This window comes from Corvus brachyrhynchos, unplaced genomic scaffold, assembly GCF_000691975.1.
Source record: "Corvus brachyrhynchos isolate BGI_N302 unplaced genomic scaffold, ASM69197v1 scaffold14, whole genome shotgun sequence".
In the NCBI taxonomy this organism is placed as follows: domain Eukaryota; kingdom Metazoa; phylum Chordata; class Aves; order Passeriformes; family Corvidae; genus Corvus; species Corvus brachyrhynchos.
Window position 1 is genome coordinate 11308733 of NW_008239110.1, and position 21470 is coordinate 11330202.

At 43.3% G+C, this 21470-nt stretch overlaps 1 long non-coding RNA gene across 1 annotated transcript; it reads left to right on the forward strand.

Moving 5' to 3' along the window:
• Window positions 1–12777: 12777 nt before the first annotated feature.
• On the forward strand, window positions 12778–18585 carry LOC108448042. Its single transcript, XR_001863827.1, has 2 exons — window positions 12778–13302; window positions 18245–18585. It is a non-coding gene; the product is annotated as an uncharacterized LOC108448042 (long non-coding RNA).
• The last annotated feature ends 2885 nt before the right edge of the window (window positions 18586–21470 follow it).

Here is a 21470-nt window from a genome sequence, read left to right on the forward strand (position 1 = left end):
CAGAATTTCTTCTTCAGTGTGGAACAAATTTCTGCCACCTCTGTGTCTATGCTGGGCTGTGCAAGGTGGGCTGCCTTCAGCATCAAGCCCTCCCCTAGGCGGGATGCACCATCCACTCGCTTCAAGTGCCAGGAGCCCTCTGTCCCCAGACCCCCAGCCCCCATAGCTGCCAAGGAAGATTTAACAACTCACAAGTGAAGTTACATAGAGGGAAGGAAAACAAAGTTTGCCACAGTGTAAACAGAACAAAAGTGCCTCCACAACATCTTTCCACCTGCAGCCATGCTTCATTAGGCTTCACTGAGATGGACAAGGAGCGAGATGCATCTCTGCCCATGGGTCTCTGGGTTTTATTTGCTTTTTCTTTGTGAGGTTCTTCCAGAGAAAGTGGATTGTGCTGTTTCTCTGATGGTGGATGCTATGGTCCCCTCTATGGAAAAAGGCTGTTTGAAGAAAACAACAGCCTAAACCAAGGGTGGTGAACTTGGTCGGGCAAGAGTCCTCTTCTGGCTTAGTTGGGCTCCATGTAACACCTGAGTTGAACCAAGTAAAGGCACACTGGGGACAAGGCAGATTATGGTGGGGTTTGGCATCATGGATAAATGCATGCTTGAGCAGATCCCTTGAAAATTCCCGTTCTCCTCTTCTCTCTTTCCACTCCTTCCACTCATCCAGCAAGCAGCCACATGAGGCAGGCAAACCTTTGGACACAGAGCCGCTGGGCAGATTATAGCAAAAAATTTGTAGCTGGTAAATTGCATTGTTAAAGACAGCAGTAATTTGCCAGTGATGTAAGTATTCCCAGCCAAGAATGTTGTGTCAGTAAATTTAATCTGTAATTAACAGACTGCACATCCTTTGTTTCTGATGGCATTCACAATCTGGATTGTAATGACTTATGAAATGTAGGTATGTCCCTTCCTTTTACAGAAAAGGGTATTTCCAGTTTGTCATTCCTACTCAGTCTCTTTGAAGTTGTGGGATTCCAAAATCAATCAGATAAGTGTCCAGCAAGGAAGCCCTGTGATTTCTTAATGTGTGGTAACACTGTATTTCATTTCATTATGGTAGCTCATCCTCTCAATATTACATGAAATGCTGAGGAGGAATACTTGTGACTGCTTAAAGGCACTGCAAATCCAGATGTCCCATAGGGAATCAGTTTTAAATGCTAGGAATTTGGGAAATGCCAAGAATCTCAGCTTTCTAAAGCACACACGATGTATGTCAGGACAGGTAGCTAACCAATAATGATGGATGAATACAATAAACTCTCCAGAGAGCAATGGAGTACTAAAACATTTTAATTTGAAACCAACAGCAGTATCTTTTCTCACTCCCTGGCAGATAAACAAGGTATCTGGGTTGCATTTCTTTGTTGTGCTGACCTGCTTCTCTGGGATTCCATGTAGCGCTTAGCAGGCTGGCATGGCTCACGCTACTGCCGGAACAGTGTGACCTTCCCCTTCTTCAGAGGGGCACTGGGCTGATGTTAGGACCTGTTCTTGGCTGTGCACAGTGCTGGGATGACCTTTCACATGCTCATCCCTAATGCATCCATCTCCTTTTGCACTTCATGGCACTATTGAAGTAATTTGCTGACACACAAAGTAAGCTGAGAGACACAAGCCTGCAAGTTTCCTGGTCTGTATCAGTCCTTTTTGACACGGGGAGTGTGCGTGGCTGTCATTGACATTTTTGCAATTGCAGTGCCTGAACAGAGGAACCCATGCATTTCAGGTGCACAAAACATCTGCACAAGGCTGAGAGCCATGGCACAAAACCTGCCACACAGCTTGGACCAGCACCTGGGGACTGGTGTGACGCTCTACAGAGATTGAGATGGCGCTGCATGGCTATGGTTAAGTCACTAGAATCCCAACCTCAGAGTAGAACTTGGAAAATACAAGATTTTGCAAATATAAAACATAAGTCCTAATATTTCAGTCATACTTGCTCTCTCTTTGTTTTCCCACATTCCGATGCATAGCCTCAATTTATTCCTCTGGATATTCTCTGATTCAATATCAGTGGGGAAAACTGCGGTCAATCAAAGACAAATTGAATATCTGCTTTGTGCTTGATAATCACTTTTTGAAGAAAAAATTATCTCATATAAGGAGAAAGAAGAACTAGACTAAGAATCTGATATTCCTGATGTCCGTTTCTCAGTTATAAGGTATTTTGCAGTTACTTGTTCTTTTATATGTGTGTGTGTGTGTTTTTATTTTTCTTAAACCACGCTTCTATTAATAACTTCTAAAAAGTTAACTTCTTTTTGCCCTTTGTCTGTCTTTTACTGCTGAATATGAAATACTAGTAGTAGTATTCTTAGAAGTGATTTATTGTCTGATGTCAGCATTTTATTTTTTCTTTGGGAAAATAAGCTTTTTCATAGCTATTTCAGAAGCTTAAATTAACCAGGAGAAGGACCAGTGATTTTGAGAAATAAAAGAAAGAGTTAGAAGGAAATTACAATGATGAAAGGGAGAGAATAAGAAATAGAAAGGAGGCTGAAAGAAAGCAGAGAAAGTTAGGGGTGCAGTTTAGGCAATATTTATAAAAACCTGTGTTCTGTCGCAGTCTTGCTTCTACCAAATGCTATTTTGACAAGTAATAAAATGTAAGAAAGGTATGGAGGTTCATCTGGCTTCAGCTCTCCTGTTCATAAGGTATGCAACTCTTTTTTAAAGAAAAGATAGAAATGTCAGCGTTTCTATATTTGGGAAAAATGAGAAACAGCAAGGTGACTTGTCACAAGATCTGTCATCACTATAACTATCTTTGTATTCTGCAAGCTGGTTTTGAGCTTTGTGTCCATTTTGTGATCAGCTCACAGAGATGCATGTCTGGTCCACAGGTGGGCATTGCTGTTATTTTTAAGCATCATCAGGAAAGATGGGATCATCTGGAAACAGTTCTGAGGACAGGGTGTGAATGGGCAGAGAAAACAGGAACATCTCATTCGGCCTGGCTGACCCAGACTTGTTGGCAGCTGGGCTGGGCTGTGCTGTGCTGTACAGAGGGAAACCACAGGCTGAGGGGAGCAGCACCTCCTCATGGTTGAGCAATTGCAAGGCCATGGCTGGAGCACAGTGTCCCCCAGTATGAGAGAGAGATTGACAAACTGGAGAGGATTGTCTGGGATGGTCAGGGGAATGAATCCCGTACCAAGTGAGGAAAGGCTTGAGAGGACTGGGTATGTTAGCCTTTTATTTGCCAAGAGCCAGGCATGATCACAAGACAGGTAACTAGTAAGCTATACAACTAAAATTGCAGATAGTTAAATGGGTGCTTTAAAGACTTTTAGATGGCTCTAAAACTCTTAGATGGTTCTAAAAGGAAGACCTTGGAGTTGGAGCTCCATCCCTTCCCTTTTGCTCCTGTGCAAAGCCACCACAATGCATGTGACTTGAGCTGCAGATGTTTCCTGTCCTGTAGGTTACGGACGGGTTCGGTCGGACGGTGACGGACGGATGGAGACGAGAGATCTCTATAGGCAGGTCTTGGGACACAGTCGGTTTATTGCAAAGGGCGTGGGTATTGGGGCACAAACGGGTGAGAGAGAGAGAGAGAGTGTAAGAGCAAGAGTGGAAGTAAGGAATGGAAGTGTCTGAAGTCCTGGTTACAATACAATAAATCATCTTCTGTACTGAATATTCTAATTGTCACTAACCAATCTAATACAAGATACAAATCCAATAGCATTTACATACAGCCTATAAGAGTTCTTATATTACCATAGAGTGTTACATCTTAACTTCTAAAAACTACTCTTTGGACCCCTTCTGCTGAGCTAGTAGGGTCTGCTCTGACCCTTGGACCTGCTTGCAAGCAGAGGGTATCGTTCCATCAAGAGGGGATTACCTTCAGTCGGCCATACCATTGTTTTCCAGTTGTTCAGTAACTAAGACTTGGTATTTCAAAAGTGGCTTTCATTTCGATGTTGCCTGTAGTTTTCATATTCCCAAAATCTTTTGTCAGGCAATCATATTTATAAGGCTTTCCTGTTTCATCTTCCCGAACACTGTCCACTTAGCACAGAGTCAGTAATGCTCCTTACTGCTCGCACACACAAATACTGCAAGATGAAGGTGGTTCATTGCCATCACTTTTCCACCCTTGTATTGTCAGAGCTGGTTTCCTCAGTGCGGGAGAGCTCTTCCCAAAGCGGCGTGAGCTGGGACCTGAGGGTGATTCCAGCACAGGCCATGCCCTCACCAGTGGGTGCTGTCTACAGGGTCTGGCCGTGGTGGGCAGAGACAATGGCTGTAACAAAGTCCACCAATGGCCCTGACATGGGAAGTGAAGAAAAAGGACCAAGGACCATCCAGGAGCTCCCATCAGGAGCTGAAGGAGAGGAAGTAGGAGACAGGACAAGAGACAAGGCTTCGATGTACAACCGAGGGATCCCAACACAGTCAGCACTGCTGTGGTGTCAGTGGGGCAGGGACTGACCCTAGGCTGGGCTGAAATGGGGCTTCTGGCCCCAGGTGGATCCAGCAAAGGCTGGGCAGGTGCAGTAAGGCTTCTGGTGCCCTCAGGGCCCTGACATCTGTGTAGCCAACTCCTTGTGAAGCAGGAGAAAGTATGAAAGCCGTCCAGTAGTTGCTTAGAGTGTGACATTCCTTCAGGCACAACTGGCAGGGAAAAAAAAAAAGAAAAGTAGGTCTTTTCCCTCTCTGCAAGTTTTCTGGTAGATGAAATATGCAGGAATCTATTTTTGGAGGTGATCAAATAATGAGTGTGAGGAACTCACTTACTCTGTTGTGCTCACTGCATGGGAAACAAGGAGAGTAAAAAACACCCTTACCTCACCAGGTAGTTAACCAAGAACATCCTTATGCACTCACCACTTTGTTCATATTTCACCTCAACAAAACTGAAATATCAAATGGGTTTTGTAGACACATTCCTAATGACTAGGACTTATTTTGGGGGGGGGGACGGACATGGTGTTTCCCAAAATGTAATGCCTTTGTTTTCTGGTTCACTGTGCGTGGCTGAGGTGTTGGGCAGGTTCAGAACTGTCCACCATGGACCAGACCACAGGAAAACATGTACTCTAATTGCACCCTGATCTAAAAGTTCCCCTGTGGGCATTCAGCAGCTACAGAGCCACACCACAGCCCATGCACCCTTGTAGCTAGCAGCTGGCTCCGAGTGCTGGGAGGCAGGCCACAGCCTAGCCTCAGACACAGAAGATGTATCCCATGAGGAGATGCTGTGAAGCCCTTTACAGGGGAAGACATGCCTCCTCTTCACAGCACAGCCTGGAGTTCCACTACCCCTGGGCCACAGCCCCACGTTACTCTGCCATGGAAACACAACAGAGCTACCTGAGCTGGGCTCTACAAGACAGTCCTCCCCTGGCAGTTTGCCTCTTTTTAGTGGTTCAGTAAAGTTACTCCAAACCACAGTTGCTTTTAACCTGAAGCACACCCAAAAAGGAAGGGGAGAAGGCAGTGAAAATAGATAGCTGGGTCTCCCTGAACCTCATCCTTCCCTTTCAGATTTTAGGTAGGCTGCATTCAGCTCTATTTTCATGCCAGTGATGCAGAAGCAGTGGATGCTCTTGGCAGCTGCCAAAACCTCACCTTGAACACGTGATGCTCCCTCCCTCTGTCCCTTCCAGCAGTGCAGTGTGTGTCTGGGTCTGAGATCTGGGTCTGAGGTCTGCCTTTGGGAAAAATAAACCTGTTGGCCTGGCTGGTAGGTAGGCAGCTAATTTGCAAACAAATCACAAAACCCCTGCATTCCCCAGGACAGAGGCCTTCTCCAAGCTGTGTCCACAGCCTCAGGCACAATTTAGGGGGCAGCAGGGACTGCCTGGCACTGGGAATCAACCCAGCATCGCCTAAGTAGCAGGAAGTGGGTGGCATGGCCAAGCCTGCTCCCCTCCTGCCTTTCTGCTCTGCTGCATGCCAGACAGAAATTATCCCTTTGTTAATTTAAATAAATAGAAACACAGAGATGACAGGTTGTTTATTATAAGCTCTAGGCAAGAATCCCTGTTTTCAGGATCACGTGGAATTCTGTGGTAACAAAGTGAGGCAAACTGGGAAAATGCCTGCACGACCCTTTGATTAATGCTATATTGCTCCTCCTGCCTCCTCCCCACATTTCCTACTGCTGCTTGCCTGAATTTGTGAATTAATTGAAAGCAGGAAATAATGGGATTTTTACAGATCTGAGCAAGGAAAAGTAAAATAATGACCTGGTTAAGCCAGGCTCAGGTACTCAGCTTCAAAGCAGTGAGGATAACAATGTCTTGTCTCTACCCAGACAGGCGGGAGCCCTCCTCCAGTAGCCAAGCCTGCTGTCACAGGAGTCCCTAACACCTCTAAGATTCTGAAAAAGGGCAGGGAATTATGCGAGCCAGGAAAAGCTGACAGGCTAAAGATATGTTTGAAAAAAAAAAAATAAGAATCACAGGAAACAGGCTGCAAGCCTGATAGCCAGCTTCCAGTTCTCCATGATGGGGAAAAATGCCATGTCTGTCTATGCTTCACCAAGGAAAATTAAGTATGAGTACAAATATAATGTGTAAGGCACCTCTCTTGAATCTGTCCTACAAAGACCTGTGCAACTTTTTGGCAAAATAAATAATAATTTTATTTCAGTTAAGCTGCTGTTGCAGGCTACCAGAAGACTAGTGCTGGCAGCCCCGCATCCCAAATTATGGGGTGAGAATTGCCTAGTTTCATGCAGGAGGTATCTGCTGACATCCTGGGGAGAGAGAAAGGGAGAGGGGATTTTAGAGAGGCCCACAGCAGGGATGGTAGCACAGCTAACCCAAAAGCACTGGTGCAGAGGATTTAAGGCATCCTGGGGTGACATTGTACATGTTCTGTCTAGGTCCTTCCTGGACACTGCAAGACCTGTCCTTATAATCCTACATTGTTGTCCAAATGATAATTTTTTTCCTTCTAAACCAGCCTGTAATTCCTCATAAATCCGTCTCTCTGTCTCACAGAGATTGCATTGACTTTTCATTTTTCACTCCCTGTGGCATTCTATGGTTAGAGGAAACACTGTGGTGAGCTGGTCACGCTTCAATAGCTCTCTCACAAATGGACTTGTCAATAATTAAATTAATATATTTTCAGACAATGAAGAAAATATTTTCAACAGAGCTGTGAGCTAGCAGTGCTCTCAGAATATTTTGAGACCACAAAGGCCACTGCAGAATCCGAACCTATCACATTAAAAAAAGAAACAAAAGCAACTGAGTTTCCACAGTCTTCATTAATTTAATTTAGCTTGAATAATTCATGTAGTATAGCCTCTCTGTAGTATATTTTATCTGGAGATGCAAAGGTTCTATAGAAAGCTGGGCAGTGTAATTATCTTTTTACAGGTGAGGAAGCAGAGATAATCTCCTTACTCAAACCTCAGCCAGCAGGCAGGATTTTCCTGAGGCAGGCACAAAGCCCCTTTCTGCCAGGTGTCGTTCTGCAAGAAGGCAAACCTGGCCTCATGTGTTACGAAAGTAACTCCAGAAATTTGGCTTCTAACCCTGAATCTGACACACGTAGGAGCTACACTTCTGCAAATGAGGTCACTTAATTGACCTTAACAGTCAAGTGTTTAATTCAGTGCCACTCTGTCAAATGGATGAATAGAACTCTGAAAACCACAAGGGATGGGGGCTCTCTTGGCACTCTAGTGGCACCCAGCCTTTTGGCAGTCCTCTCCCCAGCTGTAGTTTCGTGACACAAAATCTCCACACCACAGAACAATCAGCTGTGCTAAGGGGCTGCTGCCCCACTGCCACCACTTGCCCAGCTCTCCTCACACACCAGACCTTCATGCAAACCTAGCACAGAACTGGCCCAGCTTGAGAATGACCAACTAAAAACATTCTTGGAGCAGGTCTGTTGATTCCTTCATCACATTCACAGTGTTGTGGGAACAACAGTGCCTCAGGCAGAAATCTGTTTGAGCAAACAGTAGGAAGAGACAGGGTGGTGAGGAAGAGGAAAGGGAAGCAACCAACACTTCAGACTGGTTCTGCCACCAAGGACCTTATCTTACAAAGCCACAAAATGATGGTCCAACTTTTAGTAGCCCCTCCCTCATTTAAAAACAAATTTTTCTGTGCATTTGAGCTTACTGGTCCAGGATACCCAGATTTGGGGTTGCATTTACCAGTCTAAACTTTTAGAGCCCAGCTGAACAACACTCCAGATGTATTTTCTTAGCTATTGCCAAGAGTCCTAATATCTGAGCCTGTGCCATAACGATCCAGACTGGTACAAGAGATGGAGCTCTAAATATGCTTGAAGATTGTTTCTTGAAAATGGAAAACACTCAGAGTGAACATTCCATTTTTTGCCAATCAAGGCAAAAGCTTGGTGAACCTTTAAAACACATTCCACACAAAATTCAAGCTGGCAGCAGTTACATGTGACTTTGCTATGATAGACAAAACCATTTTATCCTAAACTGCACATTGCCAAGAAGGGTAAGAGAAGCAAGTAGGACACAAGAAAAATGTTTCCTAGAAGAGGATGGACAAATGCATCACACTACTATTGCAATAGCAGTGGCCAGTAATTAAGGAGACCAACGCTAACAAAATGTTCTGATTTGTGGCATACAATATAGCAGGCAGTCCTGAGGAAGCACTGTGATGATCAGTTCTGTTACTAGGAGAAAGAAATGTTAAACATGGTAGGAGGGACTTGAGTGCAACACTGATGGTTTCGGTTTTTCCTAGTCTTGTCTTTTTCCTTTTGTGCCTGTTTTACCAAGCATTTCACATTATTGTTGCTCAAATTCCCATCTTATTCCTTTTGCTGTTGCTCATAGTGTCAATGTAGCAATTAGCTAGACAAGACAGGAGCTATTTGCTGTGATTTGCTCCTTAGATGTCAGACAGACTCTGGAGGAAAAAAAAAAGTCAGAAACCAGACAGGAAGAAGTGAACCAAATAAAATCAGCAATCAGAAAAACAGAAGTAGTTGTATGAGAATATTTGTGGGCTAAAGTGAACTCTTACATGCTCTCAGAGAGAAAACCCTGATTTTGAAATTATTTTAACACTTGTTACAATTGAGTTCAGAATAGGTTTGTTTGGGGTTTTTTTTTGGGAAATAAGAGCCTGTTGAAATTAATTAAGTCTCACCTAGAATGAGAAACTGCATGTAAACCATCTTCAATAGTTAATTAAAAAAAACCCATCAGTCGTCAAGGCACTTAAATTCCCCTCATGGTTTTGGGGCAAGGAAGGAAGGGAAGACAAGCAACTGAAAGCCACATGTATGTAACATATTCCATCAGGTTCATACAAATTACCTGTGCTTTCAAAGTGGATTGTGCACTAGAGAAGAAAGAGATGTTATTTTGGGAGCTGGGGAGTAATAAAGCAAATAGGTTTGTACCATTACATGGTCGGTACATAAAATTGCCAACCCTTCTACGGGGGCAAATTTTAAGTTGGTAACATCACCTCAATGTCTGATACGAGCCTCTGAGTGGTCACAGTGGAGGCAGAGGAACTGCCAGCAATAATGACATGACAATAAGTCAACTTCACTGTAATGGAGGGGCTTGAAAATGATGTTTGCTTGGAGGTCATCTGTCGACTGGAAAGGAAGGATGATGAAGAGTTCTCACGTAAAGTCGTTCTTTGTCTTATTGCAACTGACAAGCTCTACAAAACTGGGTTCGGTAAAAATGACCCCAGCCATAAACAAAATGTTCTCCGTGGAAAGGGCAGGGCTTCATAGCCTACCACGCCTGTGAGCATTTCAACCAGAAATCTCTGGTGTTGTGTCCCAAAATATCCCATGACACAGTAATTGTACATAACAGTCTACTTGAAAGTATTGCAGAGAGGCAGCAGAGTCTACGCTGGCCTAGAGAGTTTAGGAGACTCAAACTACAATTTAGGAAATTCTCACTAATAATCTGAGCTGAATTAGATCTCCAGGTGCCCAAACTGATAAAAATTTAACGTGAAACTAACAGCTGTGTTATTCCACCTTCACCAGGGGTGAGACTTACCCTAGAAACAAGTGCTTTAAAGGGGAAAGCAATTTAAACCAGTAAGTTTTACTTTGTGAAGTGGCCAGCTATTAATATGCAATGATCAGCTATGCTCTCTCTGTCAGCAGGCAAGGCTTTTTGCGCTCCTAAAAGGTGATTGTCCAAAAGAGGCAAGGGTTACAGGGATATTGATAATGTGCAGGGTTAATAATTCAGGCCTTGTTTACTACACAACACTGCACTCTAAGGGAAATTTCTTCATTCTGATTAATTTTCTTCTTTTAAGAGCACATCCAGATACCTTCATATGGCTCCTTCTCTGTGACACTACCAGTCACTCATCATCTTGAACTTGAAAGTCACCAGCCACCCCTTTTTTATTATTTTAATCCAGTCAATGGATTAAAGCTGGCACACTGTAAAGCCTTGTCTCTACCAGAAAAGTGAGTCACTTTAATTAAATTAATTTAAACTTAGCTAAATTACTATGATAGATGTACTGAAGCTGGTTTAGCCCATGTTCCTATTGATTTATCTTGCATTAGTTCTGCTCCTGCCATGAATGCCAATCATGATTCTTTTTTAGCCAGTGCACTCAGAATGGCAATGTCACAAGGCAAAGGAAAAAAGTCAAAGCTTAGGTTTTCTTCCTTTGCAGGAGCCAAATGGAGCTTGTTGATACAATGTTGTGTGTTGCAAAAAGCAGTGAAATGGTGGAAGAAGGGGAAGAAGACGGCACAGGGGCATAGAAATGGGCAAAACACACACAGTTGAGCAGGGTTTGGGGAGGACAAAAATTTCAGGGCAGCAGTGATGGTTGTAAACCTGTATTTTCCATCCCATTTAGCTGTCATTTCTCATCATTAATTTTTGCTGTATATAGGCAATACCCTGTGCTGAAAAAACCTTTTTACCTGTTTCAAAATCATCCTGAAACACCACAAGAGACTCCCGAAGAGCTCTCCGTGCCAGAAACATCGGCAGTGCTGACCTTCAGGCACATGGTAGGGATTGTAAAAAAAAATATGGTTTGGCTTCCAGAGTATGCTCTGGGGGTCTCCAAGCTTTATGCTGAAAGCCTGCAAAATTGTCACGCTGACATTTTCTGGGTATGTTTTGTTGCTATACTGTAGCTATTAAACCCTCCAGACCTTTCAGAAAGCTGCTGCAGCTGCTTGCACTGCTTACTGTGACATAACCTTACAGCTTGTAAGGGGCCTACCAAGATTTCTATCTTGCTCTGTGCACAGATTACTGCTGCATTACCATTGGACACAGCTCCAGAGCTCATGTCCAGCTACTCAATGTAAACACTTCCTCTGGGTACTGCAGCCTTGAAATAGTCTACAAAGCAAGAAGACAATGTCTCACTCTGTCTGAAATCTAGGCCCTTGGGAAAGACAAGCACATAGCTTTTATTTTACTTGCACAATTCTTTTATTTTAAGCAAAACGACTGGAGTATGACTCCTGTCAGTGACCCTTGTGCTCATCCCCGTATACAGGGATATATGCCCCCCACAGGGACTCCTAATCCAGCAGCTGGTCCAGCTGTGGAAATACCATAATGAATTATGGTATTATTCATAGAATCATAGAATGCTTTGGGTTGGAAGAGACCTTGAAGATGATCTAGTTCCAGCACTAACTGACATGGGCAGGGATACCTTCATCTAGACCAGGTTGCTCAGGGGCCTATCCAACCTGGTCCTGAACGCCTCCAGGGATGAGGCACCCATAACTTTTCTGGGCAACCTGTCCCAGTGCCTCACCACCCTCACAGAAAAAAACCCTCGTAATATCTAATCCAAACCTCTTTTTTAGTTTGAACCCATTCTCCCTTTTCCTGTCACTACATGCTCTCATAAAAAGTCCCCTCCATCTTTCTTGCAGGCTCCCTTCAGGTACTGGAAGGCTGCAGTTAGGTGACCCCAAGCCGTCTTTTTTCCAAGGTGAACAAACCCAATTCTCTCAGCCTTTCCTTGTATGAGAGGTGCTCCATCCCCCTAAACACCTTGGTGTATCTCCTCTGGGAATGTTCCAACAGATCAATGTCCTTCCTGTGCTGGGGACCCCAGAGCAGCTTGCAGCACTTCGGGTGGGGTCTCACCAGAGCAGAGCAGAGGAGCAGAATCACCTCCATCACCCTTCTGGCCATACTGCCTTTGATTCAGCCCAGGACACAGTTGGCTTTCTGGGCTGCAAGTGCACATTGCCCAGTCATGTCCAGCCTCTCATCCACCAAATTCTTTTAATGGCTTTCAGTACAGCTTTTGTACACTCTCGACTCAGGAACCCAGAGTGCCAAGAATATTTCTCTGCCTGTTTTTAAGGGTTTTTACCCCCCTGGACACCACTGGTATAGCTTTAAACCTTGGAAAAAATTACCAACAGTCAGACAACAGCTAGAAAATACAGTGGTGTGAATTAGGTTATAGACTACTATGTAAGATTGTCACAGGGTGAAAAATTTAGAGGTTTTAGGCTTCTCTTTATAGTAAATAGATAAGAGTAAAAAATACCAAAATGGAGGATTGTTGTTGTTCTCTAAAACTTCTTCTCCTTCTTCTACCACTCCATATTTTGCAGTAAAAGTAGTTTGGATTGATTGGATAGAAAATTCTGCAGTTCCTAGTCATTTTACTGAATAATTGGTAAGAAAGTAAAAATAATGTACGTTTTTAGTAACTATTGGTTAAAATGTCTTTAAAAGGCTGTGTAAATCTTGATAATTGGTCTTTCTCGCTCTCACTCCTACTTTTCCTCCTTCCATGCTATACCTGGGTCACGCTAGTGGCTCAGTTTCTCTGATAAGACTTAATAAACAACTATCTAGAAGCATTGAAACTACAGAAGACGTCTCGTTTTATCTTTTAAGCGCCTTGCAAGGACTTTCAGCAAATTCTCTCCCATCAGGAGAGACTCGATTTATGGCACGCTAAAGTGTCAAATGGTGCTCCGTGTTCGACCTCCACGGAACGACGCAACCCAAGTTACTGTCTTGTCGTGACATGTGGCTTGGACATGTGGCAGATTTTTATGATACAGGAGATCCTCGTCTGGAGTAAATAACTATCCCATGTGCAGCTGTTGTACTGACCACTTGTGATATTTTGAAGAACAGAAGAATTACCTCTCTTTAATCTGAACAGCTGACACTCACTGAATGGCACATGCTGTACTGCAGGGGACCTGTGGTTTCTTTGCTCCTGGACCACAGTACTGAGGCTGCATCTTGCATCAACCCATCTGCTCTTCCTTGTAACTTCAAAAGAACTCAGACTCAAATCCAGAGGGATTCAAGCACAAGGTGGGCTATGTTTTTTGTATCATAGATTTCCACTCTTTACTAGAAGTCTCGGATGTAAAATTTGGAATGTCTTTGTGCATTTCACAGACTTTGAAAAGACACTTTCCCTTCAGTAACATTAGCTTTGCTGCCCATTTTTCTTTCTGGTAAATTCTTTGGAAAGGCTGAGGCGGAGGGAGTTGAATCTCAAACTGCAAATGAAGTCTTTGCTTGTCCAAGGAAGGGGAAGACTCAGCAAGCAGAAAGGCTGGCATTATCTGGCAGGCTTTTCATAGGGCTGTAGGAAGTAGTTTACAGGATTAGTTGTCAGGCAATAAATTTTAATGGGTGCAAGTCAGTCTTCAAGTGATGCTGCGAAATATTTTGCGTGTCTATTACCCTTCTGGTACTTTGTCTCCAGTGCTCCTGTGCTGGGTTACTGAGTAGGAGAAAGCTGAAAAGCAGTCCCAGTCATCTCAACTGGATTTAAACTCTGTTACTCAGGCTGTGCTTCCTTGAGAAGGATTTCACAGTATGTACAGGAGCACATTATGGTGGGATTTACTTGCTTTTACTTCAACACAGGCATTATATCTGTCTGCTAAGTAGTTCTTATCACTGAGGATAGCTCTTGCTTCTGTTGGCATGGCAGTTAAATACTTTCCAGAATATGATAGGCATGTTCATTAAATCCAGTGTAGGAAGAAGCAAATCCTGGCTGCTTGTACACCAGGACAAGCACATTATTCATCCTGTTTCCCTGCTCTCTGTCCTAAGTGCAGAGCAGGGCGAGGCTTGAGCTCTGCAGTTTGGTACAAATGTGTGTAGAAATCAGAAGACCTGTGTTTACCAGAGCAGCTTATGCACCTGCAGCAAAAGTCTCAAACCAAGTAAAATTTCCACCCAAGTCCTGCACCAGTTGTTTAGCATGGGATCTAGCTGAACATGCTCTGAGAATAAGTTAAAAGGACCAAGTCAAGAGAAGTTAACATCCTAGTCAGCAAAAAGAGCTGAATTTGGTCCAGCGCTTTTGCCCATGGTCTCTGGCATCCATACCTCTTTTCAAAATTCAGTGTTCATTCAGATAATCCTTTATTAACCATTAGCATGTTCTCAGACTGTATGTGGGACATGGCTTCTCTAATCATCAAATCTAACCTCTGGAATCAATCAGGATTAGCCATGGAAATAATTCCACTTTCCATGTATCCTTCTTTATCTTAAACACTGCTGATGATGCTGACATAATGACCTCATTAGGTGATACCTTCCTAAGCTGGAGTCATCCTGTTAATCATGTCTCCTGCCGCTATTTCAGTAATTCAGAACTAATATAATAAATAATAATTTAATAAAGCCTTCAACCTGACAGAAACTTTCATTAATCACCCAAAGAGTTCACCTATTTGCAAAGTGTGACTAGCAGGTGTGATTTTCTTGCCCCCAAAAGCTATGTATTTCATCTTTAATTCCTTCAGCACACTAGCTTTTGGACTTGGCTTAATAACAATCCCTCCTCTCATTCACTTGCAGAATTGCAGTTGTGTCTTGCCAACAAGGCCTGCAAAACAGAGTGACACATGAAAAAAAGATAACATGGAAAGGCACTTTACACTTTGGAAGGAGAACTTCTTAATACCTGGAGATCAATCTTTATTTTTAAAAGATTAAGACATTTCACAAAAATGTACCAGATATAAAGAATCAACAGAAACCAATAATAAATATCCCGAGAGAGTACTGCTTCCAGAGGAAGTATTCTGATTTTTATCTGGTTTTATTAGTTGTTACCTCTGTTGATGGATACACTGAAACAGCCAGTCAGTCACATACATACTGAATCTTACTGAGGCAATAACTCCAAGAGGTGCTCCTCTCTCCAGTCCATCAAGCAATATGGCAAGAGAGCTGAATCGCTACTATTCCTACCAATAAATTTGAGTAATTAAGAATTTGCACTTGTCAAACACTTTGTTGTTGCTTTATTTACATACATTTAATTTTCATTCTTGAAGAATGCCATCTGGGACTAAGTCACTTTATAGATCCTCATCCTTTTGTGTTTATCTGTAACTTTATCCTAATAAAATGAGAAGCAGTGAAAAGGTTACTCTTCCCATCTATTTCCCCTTCTGGATTTTTCTGACCTGACAGTTACACCTACTGCTGAAACATAACTTGACACAGCTAAAATCCTAATTCATAGGACTGTAGGATAACTTTCTTTGGAAGAGAGCACAGAAAGACTCTGGTCCAACCTCCTGTGAGACCGGGTGCCTTGTGATTTCACTAGTTGGATCTTGAAAACCTCGAAGGATGGAGACTTTCTATCCTGGGCAGCCTGTGCCATTACTTGATGGAGTTAAAAAAGCACCTGGCTTGTTGTAGCCTCTACCCTAAAGATGCTCTGATTTGGTGGCTTTAGAGCATTGTTATACTAGAAAAAGAGCATGTTTGTTCTTGTATTTCCCACACTCTAGGACAGCCTCAAGGTGTAACCAGGATTCTGACAGTCCTGGGAAGTCTCAGGAAGTTAGAAGTGATAGAAAGAAAGAAAGGCAGTGCAAAGGTCAGTCGTTCTCCTCCCCTGTAGAATTAACTGAAGTGTTGCTGCATTGTCTGTCACAGATGTTTGAATCAGCTCTGGGAAGGTGGGACTGTGCAGGGGAGCTGAGGCAGGTGGGATATACACAAGGCCAGAGAGAGAAGACATGAGAAGTTTGGATAGATGGTGAAGGGTAGGCAGCATCAGCAAAGACACAGCTGTGGTCACAGCAGTACCATTTCAGATATCCGGACTGCGCAGGTGAAAGGAAGAGGGAAAAGCTAAACCTGCACCACTGTCATGATCACTGCCTGAAACACAACCCTTCTGCTCCTGTCTTCTGCAGCCTTTCCTCAGCTGGACATGTCTCCCCATGGCCCTGGGGGAGGAGGGAGAACCACACTGCACTTGCCGTCGGTCAGAGCTGGGGCTTCACTCCCTGGGATCTTGCTTGCATCTCCAGTGGGTTTAATTTAGGTTTCAGCCCTATCATTTTGTTTCCCTATGGGAGATATGACAGCAATAATTGGAAACCCAGAGACCTTTGGTGTTATTAACTAGGACAAAAGTCTGTCAATGAGATGTATTACAATACCACTAAGGCATACAATATGTATGGTTGGTTTTCTCTAGAGGTTAACACATTTACTGTTTGGGAAGCCCCTTTAATTTCTCCACAGTCCATCTAATGGCTTTTCTCCCTTACAAAATGAACTCTCATTTTTCTCCTGAGGTGATTTGCTTTAAATGTTGAAATCCTTTTTCAAAATGGAATTCTTGTCCAGAAAAACTGCTGTGTCACTTTGCCCTGGAATCTGGCAGTCCTGGCCTGTATCAGAAACAGTGTGGTCAGCAGGACCAGTGATTGTCCCCCTGTACTCAGTGCTGATGAGACCACACCTTGAATCCTGTGGTCAGTTCTGGGCCCCTCACTAAAAGAGAGCGACACTGAGGTGCTGTAGCATGACCAGAGAAGGGCAATGGAGCTGGTGAAGGGTCTGAAGAACGAGTCTTGCAAGGAACAACCAAGGGAGCTGGGGTTGTTTAGCCTGGACAATAGGAGGCTCAGGAGGAACCTTACTGATGTCTATAGCTGCCTGAAAGGAGGTTGTAGCAAGGTGGGGACTGATCTCTTCTCACACATAATAAGCAACAGGCTGACAGGACAAGTTGCACCAGGGGTAATTTAGATTGGATATTAAAAAATATTTCATCACTAAAAGGGCTGTTCAGCACTGAAAGATTGCCCAGGGAAATGGTTGAGTCACCAGCCCTGGCATTTAAAAGACATGTTACATGTGGTGCTTGAGGCCATGGTTCAGTGGTGGCCTTGGCAGTGCTGAGTCAATGATTGAACTTGGTAATCTCAAGGTCCTTTCCAACTGAAATGATTCTGTCGTTCTACATCTCTCGCCTCTCACCCTGAGTGTTTGTTTGGACATTGCTTACCCAGAGAAGGTGTGGCCAGGAGGACCCTGAGATCACCTTATATGATCTCATGTACATCACAGGCCTCTACGTTCCACTGAGCTACTGCTATATGGAGATGGTGTGCTGAAACCAGGGCAGTGCCTCTCATTCCAAGGGAAACTTCACTCTTGGAAACCCAGGCCTCTCCCTGACAGATTGTTAATTATCTGGCATGCAAATGGACTAATAAACCACCTCTGCTGTGAGGTGTGTCATTTCCAAAAATGTTTCCCAAGTTGTGTGTCAAAGCATGCCTCCAACCTGCTCCCTGAGTCCGCCAGGCAGAGAAGATCCTGCAGGATTGGAGAGTTTTCTATTAAGTACAGATAAGTAAGGAAATGAAGCAATATTAGATTGTCATATTTCCCCTGAATGGACTTTTCAAGACTTGCTTCCTCAAAATCAAAAGGAATTGGTTTGATTTTTCTCATCTGTGTATCACATTTTCAGATTCCTGAACAGTAACAGGTTGAAAAGAGTTATTGTTTTTCCATAGAAGAACAGGATTATTTAAAAAACTTGTTATTTCTGGACAAGTAGAGACACTTAAATCAGGGCATGCTGAGGGCTAACATTTAATAATGCAATGAGGAAGGACAGGAATCACGCAATAAAACAAATAAAAGTAATTTTAATGTGGTTTATTGAAAAGAAAAAGTAGATGTGAAAGTGCTATTGAGCTGGACAAAACTGGCAACACACGATTTATTGTAAGTTCATTTCTCTTTTGCTACCAGGTTAGGGACTTCTTCCTGCTTGCTTTTTCGGTACTGAATATCAGCAAGGGAAATAACAGCCTGCCTCCCTGCAGCTTCCTGAGCTGATGAGCTGATGAGCTGTTGCTTTTGAGATTCAGCTCTCTTTCCAGTCTGAGATTTTGAGTCTGTGAGTGACCTATGCTACGAGCAAAGCAGGAAAGTTAATACTGTTCTTAATTAATCTCTGCAGGATTAATTTATGTTTATGCAAATTTGGAAGAGGACAAGTAGGTAAACGTCTGCAACTGTCAAAAAGCTGCCGGTGATTGCACGGCTGCGACAACGTGCTGAAATGATTGCTGCAGCAGTGAAGCAAGGAAATCTCAAAGAAGAGGCAATCACATGTGAGGCAGGAGCTCTCCCCATTCTCCTCCAGAGAAACTGAGCTATTCCAGATGTTCTGCTTCTGAACTGCTTGTGAACCTTGTACTATTATAAGCTCAGGCATTCGCAGATTATTTATTGTACTTTTTATTGTGCCTTTGCTGCTCACCCAAGGTGATGGAAATGAATAAATTCTATTTAATTTTACCTTTTCTGTATTGTATAATCTATCTTTTTTATATGGATGCAGCTGCTTGGTCTCAGGCTTCAAAGGTATTGCAATGCAATTCTTCCTGTCTCTGTGCGTGTGTGTGAATATTCCCCTACAAGAATGAAAATTATTAGCCAGTTGTTATATGCCCTCCTGCAACTAATGAAAAATATAAAGTATTTTTATGATGGATGTGAATAATAGGCATTGCCACCCACAACCTTCCTCACGCTCTCTGCGATGCAGGTGGGGTGTCTCACATTGCATGCAAGGCAAGAGAGTGAGAACCAGTGGGGAGCACAGCTCTGTCTGTGCCTCCACGCTCCTCTCCTCTTGTTTCATGACATGCAGAGTTCTCACCTGGGAACTGTATGTGGGCTGTGTACTGATATTCCCCACAGCTATGTTGCCTTTCTGTAGAGGTTCATGCACTAACGTGTATGAACAGACATGCTACGCTCACCATTCACGACTGATGACTCCTCACCTCGTAAGAAGTTGTTTTGTGAGGCCATGATTATCTGTAACAATGGCAACAATGGTGCCAAAATGGGACACTGGCACATGGAGGCTGGGGAATAACATGAAGGTTGTGCTGATATGCTCTACCCTTCCTTTTCTTTGTCATAGTCAACCTTCCATGTTGGAAACCCATCACCTCTGTGAATCTTTTTCCCATGTGTTGGGAGGTGGTTGGAGTAGGGTTTATTAGGACTCTCCTAATAAACTCTGCCCAAGAAGAGGCCTGGAAGGATTTTCAGCAAAGGGCTTTTGTGCACACCAACACTTCGGCTCCAAGGCTGTTGCTTGTCCCCCAAAAGCACCATAACAAAGGCTGTCAGCATTTCCCGATGCAGCTCTGCCTGTAGAGATACCTGGGTTTCTTTCAAATAAGCTAAACAGAAGCACTACAGCTTCAGGATGGTGCTCAACCCAAACTCACCACAAATATGAATAACCCTTCTCTGGAGCACCATGCAGGAGCAAGTGGGATGAATAGCAGCTCTGAGCTAATGTTGATCCATCTGGTATTGCAGCAGAGTGTGTTAATGAAAGATCTCATTCCCTCCAGATGCAACTGTTTCATTCCAGAAATAAAGAAAAAAAGTAATATTTGATTTCTTAGTCATAATCAAACAATGTTTTTATAAAATAAAAAGGTTCAAGATAAACAAAATGGTATATCAAATATTAAATTTTATTGTATCACCATAAAATTTATATATTCGATATAAATCAAAGAGCAAATATATAATAGTATTTCAGAGGGATGAAAAAGAGATTATGATTCTTCCTCTTGGCATCCTTGGGGGTTGATTGAGAAATGACAGGGCACGTCCTGTGTTGGCTAGAGCTGCTTCAGTACCTCAGTTTTCTCACCCTTGAAAAAATGTGATGGCAGTGTCTGGTTTGTCTGACTGAATCCCCACAGCAAGACAAACAGCCTTGAGAGTTACAACACCCAGAGCTGTTCCACAGAACTGCAACCATTGAATTTCGGGTTCTTTCCTTGGAGCTGGCAACCAAGGGATGCAAGAAAAAGCAATTTCAGCATTTCCAGGAGACTCAGCTGGAAAAGGAAAGACTGAGTTTAAAATCTCTAAAATTTGGCTAATCTGACGTGAGAGCACAAGTCCTCACATCCAGGGAGACTGTTCAACCTACTTGGAGGTGTAGGCATATCCCTTTATAAAAATTTCTTCTCTATTAGCACTGTTGCCCTACTTACAAGTGTTACTGATACTGTATTGTCCCTCTATCTACTGGTTAGCGTCTGGTCCTGCCACAGGTCCTTCCAGGTCTCAAGTGGGATCAGAGCACAGCTGAAAGATCTGAGCCCCAGGAGAGGACTTCTCCATTTAGCTTAAGGATTGTGCTTCAGGCATGAGGATTTAGGCTTAGGCCAGGCCCCTGGGCAGTGTGTTAGGTAGTCGTTGAGGTTGCTGTTACAACAGCTCTCTATACCTTTATTGACAGAAACCTAAAAGTTAAAAGGACTTGGTCCCCTGTGAACCCTGGTGGCCATGGAGAGTTTTTTTCCTTTTATTCATGGAGACTGTTGGAGAGCAAAAAGTCTGAGACAGTTCAGTGCCTTTGAGAGTCTGGGTTTAAACTCATGTGACAATACTGGAAAACCTACACTTAAAATCAGACCCAATGCTAGAAGGTAAATTGCTTCTTCAGAGTAAACGACAAAAAAGAGTCATCAGACTAACCTCTAGTATGTTCACCTGGGAGGTGAAATGCTTAACAGAAAACAAATTTTCACAATTATACAGATTCTGTGCTTATATTCTGGTAAAACTACTCCAGCTGGGTGTTACATTAATGAAAATGCCAGACGTGCCACTGTTGAATGTCAACACAGGAAGTAACACTTACAAGGGAGCTGAGCATGCTTAGCACTTTGCTTGAAATCAGGCCAGGCGTGCTAGGACTGTGAGGGATACTTAGCCACAAGAACAGCATCTTGAGCAATTATTAAAGTGTTAAAAAATGCTGCTCTCAATCAGTCCCTACTGATGGTATGATGCAGTCCACTGCTGATATTACTGAACAGAATGCATCCTGTATAATTGCTCCTCCCAGTAATTTTGTCTAATCATAGAAAAAACCCTGCATGGCTAAGCTGGAATATTAAAAGCATGACGCCATGGGATGGTGTAATGCTACTTGTGTGGTGTGGTAGTGAGTCAAAGTGAAAAGTAATTGGAAACAATTTCATTGGACACGGCAAAAGTTTGGCATCGTATTTATGATGGACCTGCATGTGCAAGAAATTCATTTGTCACGATGGCAGCAGGGCTGTCTGCACAGACCTACAGTTTTTCTCTGCATTGCCGAATAGGGGGCTGCCAAATAAGGGGGGTGCTCTGAGGAC